Source organism: Heterocephalus glaber, unplaced genomic scaffold (assembly GCF_053883595.1).
Source record: "Heterocephalus glaber isolate CG9 unplaced genomic scaffold, H.glaber_assembly_v1.0 deba00001571, whole genome shotgun sequence".
NCBI lineage: Eukaryota > Metazoa > Chordata > Mammalia > Rodentia > Bathyergidae > Heterocephalus > Heterocephalus glaber.
The window spans coordinates 3403450-3410000 of NW_028258356.1; the positions used below are offsets into that span (position 1 = coordinate 3403450).

Genomic DNA, 6551 nt, shown 5'->3' on the forward strand with positions numbered 1-6551 from the left:
TTATGAATGCTGCTTCTATTTCATGTTCTGGTTAAAAAGTCACAAGCAAAAGACAGAAAATAAACCAAACAAACCACACATCATATGGATGTTCCAAATGGAAAGGTTAATGAGCTGCAATAATATTTGTTTTGCAACATCAAAAGCAGTAAAGATCCTGAATATAATTTTCTTAAGTCATAAATACTGAGACTGAAATATGCACGTATAAATCACTTTTGGGCTCCATGAGCTGAAAGCTCTCTATAAATACATAAACGTGTGTATCAATTGCAAAATGAGCGAGATCACCGCGAGAGCGCTGGCATTTTAGTACTCCTATTCATCGGATTTCAGGTGGAGATAGCTGAGGATGTTCTGGGCCAGCTTCATGGCCTCTTTCCTGGCAGCCTTACACTTCTCCTCACCCTGCGGTCCACGGCATCCAGGGCCAGCAACTGCTTGGTCAGCAGCTCCTCCAGCCGGATGTAGTTCTTATCAGTTCGATTTCCATCTAACGAGAGAACCTCTCCCTGGATCTCCGACAGGCTTCCAAGCACATGCCAGACTGCCCTGTGTGAGGGTTGCTCCTCACAGGCAAACTGCTTCCTTTTCTCCTGCGCCTCCTTCAGGTCGACTTAAGTGATCAGGGTTTGCATTTCAATTACAGCACTTATTCTGGCTTCCGGGATGCAGAGGTTTCTTTCAAGACTTACCAGCTGTCCAATCAAACCTGGCAGTTCTGTCTTGGAGCTCAGGTACAATTCAGGAGGGTTCTGAGCTTGAAGAAATTCATTTTTTATTTCTCTCATCCTCTTGAGGACCATTTCTATTTTCAAATTGGAATGGTTCTGTCTTAGGTCAAAAGCGTGTGTAGTATCGGCTTCCTCTTCTAAATCCAAATACTTAATTCGTTGATGTCTTCCACCACCTTCCTCTGATAGTTTCTGATTTCTCTGTGGCCGCCCACCTCTAGAAGATCCACATCGGCAATCAGCCCCGAGAGCACGCAGGACAAGTGCCTGCAAGTCTCACTACGGTCTGCGCCCATCAGGAGCGCCACGACTACATTTCTGGTCTTGTTCACTTCACACATCACAGAGTTGATCTTGGCGACAGAAGGATGTGCATCTTCAGAAAGTGGCAGGGAAGGCTGCTTTTTCACGCAGTGTTTAAAAGTGTGATACCTTGCTTTCCGTAAAGAGATCTTGTCTCCAGTTTTAACATGGGTCAGCTTCAGAATGATATCCTGGATGCCTTCCTCAATGTCATCAGTCATGCAGCTGCCTCCGCTGGAGAAGGGCACGATCTTCTCTTTCACGAAGGTCCGCGCTTCCTGGAAGATGTTCTGTATTTCGATCCCATGCGGGCGGTTTGCATTCTGCTCCAACTCTTCGAGAAGGCGTTCTGTCTCCTGCGCCGCCCTCTTCCTAGCTTGCTGAATGTTCTCTTTTCCTTCGGTATCCACAGGGTCTATTTCAAACAGTTGCTTTGTTAGAATCCGCTCCATTTTCTTGTAATTCTTGTCACTTGACAGCCCGCTGAAGATGATTACTTCTGCTCTATACTTTTTACTTCCTTTTGGATTTCCTGAAGTCTAGTAATGGAAGGATGTTGGTTTCCCATATCCATACTTTTGTTGTGTTCAGTTGCAGGAGCACTGCGTCTCTCCTCTCAACGCGCTCCGCCGCCTCCACTTCCGCAGCGCCGCCGGTCGCCGGCCCCGCCCCTGGCCCACAGGCCTCAACCCCGGGAAAGTAGTGCGCCTAGCATAGCTTTCCTATGAGTTGATGGCATACTTTGTTGAGTGGTTAGGCATGCACCAAATAGTAATCTAATCTGGGCTAAATATTACCAACCTTTCAAAATAGTTAATCAAAACCTTTATGTGTTAACTTCCATTTTCACTTGAAAGCTAAAACTCAGTTCAGTTTCTAATGTCTTCTGTATTAGTATTTTTTTTTATGGTAGCTAATGACACAATATCACAAACTGGGCAAATTTTAAGAAAAGAGGTTTATTTGGCCTCACAGTTCAGGAGGTCCCGAATTTGAGGGGCCACATCCGGTCTTCTTGCTTGTGGGATCCCCAGACAGCGCAGAGCATCACATGGAAAGAAGCAGGAAGCATGTGTGTATATGTGTCTGCTATGGCCTCTAACTTCTTATGAAACCTCCAGGATCATTCATTGGAGCTCTACCCTATAACATCTAATGTGATCATCTCCAAAAGATTCCCCCTCAAACACTATTAATTGGAATTCAGCTTCCACCCGCTTAATACCTCACAATGGGAATTCAGTTTCAACACTAGAAGCCTTGGGAGACACACTCAAATAATATGCAAACCATAGAACCTTCTAGCATTCATTTTACAGGACTGTACAATAAAAATTATTTATCTGAATGATGCCTGTATTAAACCTCCATTCATTCCATATGTCTGTGTTACTTTCTTGGTTCTCTTGTTTTATATCTGTGGTTGCATATCATGTAGTACTAGAAAATTCACTGGTCTGAGAAATGAAATGAGCCTGAAGTCTAGTTCTGTCATTTATTAATGGAATGATTTTTGAACACCTAAATTCTCAGATGTCAGTTGCTTCATCAGTTCCACAGTCTGAATTAGATAATTGAAAACTCTTTTCAAGATGAGATTTCAAACTTTTAATCACTGATCAAAATTAAAACCTAACAACTTCCCGTTTAGTCATTTATCAAGTATTTTTCCACAAACTATAGAGCATAATGACAGTATTAGGATTAGGAATTGTGATAAAGAAGCAGAACAAAACTGGGCCAGGGATTTAACTCAGGGGTGCCGTGCCTGCCTCGCAAGCGAAAGGTCCTGAGTTTGATCCCCAGTACCAAAAAAAAAAAAAAAAAGAAAAACGTGGAACAAAATAAACAAAGATTATAATCTAGGTAAGAATCAGGCAATAAGATGATAATCTCACAAGTGAACAAATAAGGCATAACTAAACATTGTGATAGCTTTTATGAAGGAAACTAAGGTGCTGGTGAATAATTACAATGGAGGGACCTAAAGGAACCTAATTTTGGCGGGGTGCTAGGCATTAAGCATAGGCCTCACTCATGGTCAGCAAGTACTCTGCCACTAAGGTACATTCCCAGCTCTGAGGAACCTGATTTTATTGGAAGGTTAAAGAATATTTTTTCTGAAGTGACAGTAGGCAGCAACCAGGTGAAGGACAGTGGTGAAGGCTAGGGAGTAGAGAACATTTCTGGGAAAAAAGGAAAAACACAACCAGAAGAAAATCCCTGAGGCAAGAAAGGGCTTGGCACTTTGATGGAGGCCAAAGGTGACAGTCTTGGCTGGAACATCATGAGGAAAGAGGAGGTTGAGACAAAGAGACAGAAGCCACAGGCAGACAGGGACTGGACTCCCCAAAAGCTTTGATTTGTCAGAAGATTCACTTCAATCTTAGGGTGACAGAAAATCACTGAAAGCTTTTTCAGATATCCTTGAATTTAAGATATAGCTCTACTCTGAAATCTTTTTGTTTTTTTTCTCTCTGATATCTTTTTCAATTTTGCATTATATAAAGCAAAAGAACCTGTCTGAGGAAATTAAGCTGCAGTGACTAATGCAAGAATAGATCAACAGGCAAATACTAAAATTTGGGGGGGATAGGATTAAAGTAATGGTTCCCAATGTTGACTACTACAAGAATCAACAAGGCCATTGTGAAAACTTCTGCCTTAGTCCCTCCTTTGAGAGACTTGATCTAACCAGCCTAGGATAAAAGAGGATCTATAAATGTTCCTCAGTGATTTAAAAAACAAATGTGCAACAAGGTTGAGAACCATTAGGTTCTCAAAAAGCTAAAAGTTTAACAGTTTTTATTCTACCACATACATATCCATTTTCAGAAGGAATTTTTTTTTGAGACAGGGTCTCACTATGCAGCTCAGGCTGGCCTGGAACTCACAGTGATCCTCCTGCCTCAGCCTCCTGAATGCTGGGATTACAGAAGTGTGCAACTGCACCTAGCTTGGTAGGAATTTTTAAAACAGTCAGTATGTGTACCAAGAATTGTCCTTAGTGCTTCATAAAGGTAGACCTCTAATTCTCACAACCCTATAAGAATTGTCTTATTATTTTCACCATTAGAATAATGAGGAAATTGAAACATTAAATTTGAATAATATGCACAAGGCCCCATCACTTGGAAACAGAAGAGCTGGTATTTGAACTCTCCAGGGTTTGGCTCCAAAGTCCTCATTCTCATCTACCTTGTTACAAAACTTCTATTTATAGTATAGAAAGGGAAGGAACAGCCTTTCTGCTTTCTATATTGCCAGTACAAGAGTAAAGAATTTACTGTATTTCAAGGCCTCCAAAACCAGACCTGAATCCTGGTAAGAAATAAGGAAAAAGAAGAAGAGAGGAGAAAGTAAAATTATAGATAAAATAATCCTTCCCCAAAGAGGACATAGTACATATCTTCTTTTAAAACCAATAATGAAATTCAAATGGTATAAAATCATTAGAAATATAAAAATCATTAATCCCCGACTAACTATGTTGATAGATAAGTTGAAAAAATGGTGACTGTAGTGGCTTAGACTGGACTTCCCAGAACAGCCTTCTCTTTCTTCCTCTCTCCTCTGGAAGTAAGATGTCCTTCTAAGTTTACCCACTGAGCCATTTGTCCCAGAGCAGGTTTTCTTCAGTGTCCCTCAGCTGTAGTAAAAGTGGGGGTAAATGTCACTGAGATTCCATCTTCCCCAGAAAGCTTTCTGAGCCATAGAAGCCCAGTTCACAATGCCTCCTAGGCTTCTTTTGTCCCTTGCTGCCTACCTGTATGCCACAAATCTGTTTCTTATACTTTATTGCACATTGTATATTTTATCTTACTGAACTCAGACAGTTGGTAAAACTACAGGCCAGAATGCAGAGTACAGAAGTGTTTGGACTCTTATTTTAGGTGGTTAATACAGTGGTGATCCCACTGAGAGGCCTCCTTTAGAGTTGGTTGTTAGTGAACATGCTTCACAAAACTGGTGCAGAAAGCAGGTCTGACCTGTCAAGACCATAGTTTAATGGTGAAATGAGAGGGTGATAATTCCCAGTGCCTATCCCGGGTGGACACAGCCTGAGATACAGGGACTGGACATGCAGCCAGGTGATTTATGAGGAAGAAAGTGTGAAAAGTGGGCCATAGTCAGGCACACTCCTTCTCCCAGCACTCCTCACGTGAGTTTTCTAGCTATAAGACTCAGTCAGAGAAAAAGAAACATGGAACATGAAACATGAACATGAAATAGGGACATGGTACATGATCCCTTGGTTGTTGGGTACTTATGTGATCACTCCTTCCTGGGACAGAGAGCTCATAAAACAGATACTCAGCTAGACTCTGAGGGATGGGAAACAAAATCAATGTCCTCAAATGGTCCCAGGGCATCTGAAAGGGAACATGCAATGTTTGTCCTCACAGAAAGAAAAATTTATGATCAAAGGACTAGATGTGGAGGGAAAAAAACAGGACAAGTCATGCTATCTTGGCTCTCTCAGATACTTTATGAAGGAAGACAGAACATTTTGCTGTTCTAAAAGAAATGGTCCAATTATGGATGGGAGCAAGGCCTCCAGGTCCCCACAAAAGGCTGGTGATCCCATACTTATGTCAAGATAAAAGAGGAAAAATTGAACCAATGGTACTAGGGAGTTTGGGGAAAACATAGTAACCTATCGTGTTTATCTGCTTGTGAAGCTTATCTGCCTGTGAGTGAGGCCCTTGGGCCATTTCAAATGCTGGTGACTGGTTTCTACCACTAAGTAAGTTGCAGGCATTGATAGCTTGGATATCAATCGACTGTCTGAGGAGATCTGCTCCTCACAGCTAAGAATTTAAACCCCAATGGTGGACTGTATTTTTTCTTAAGCACCTAAGCTGCTTAAACTCCAAGTGATTGTTCAACAAAAACAGCACTGCATTCCAAATGGTGAGTGGGTCATTACTGAGTTCATTCAAAACACTATTGACAAAAATGTTATAACTTACCTTGTTACAAGGTAATAGCCCAGTTTAGCAGGCCAAAAACAACTTTGAGGAGATTGAGGATGTGGCTCGGTGATAGAAATGAGTGCTTAGCTTGTGAAGTCCTGGGTTCAATGGATAGCACTCCCCCCCAAAAAAACAACAAAAAAACCACTTTCAACTCTTCAAAGTATGGAAACTAACAATGGACTATAACAAGCTGAATGCCAAGGCTACTTGGACAAGAAGCATAAAGAATATCTCAGATATAATCAAGCAGAAAGTTTTAATCTTGGCTGCACCTACAATAAGAAGGACATCCAATGGCTGGTAGGCCTCTGTGTTACTGGAGACAGCATGGGCTCCATCTCAATGTTCTTTTGACCCCCATAGTCAGATCAGCAAAGCTGCTAACTTTGAATTGGACATTTCGTAACAGCAGGCTGTATAAGCTACAACAAACCATAATCCTTTGGAGTTTGCTCTCCTGATGAAATTACAGGATGTCTATAATATTGTGATAAGCCAACCCTGCTCCATTTTGTGCCTCAATGCCATTTTGTAC

The 6551-nt window shown here is 41.6% G+C and overlaps 1 pseudogene; it reads right to left on the reverse strand.

Moving 5' to 3' along the window:
- Window positions 1-309: 309 nt before the first annotated feature.
- On the reverse strand, window positions 310-1686 carry LOC101715685 (BAG family molecular chaperone regulator 5-like; annotated as a pseudogene).
- Between the last annotated feature and the right edge of the window lie 4865 nt (window positions 1687-6551).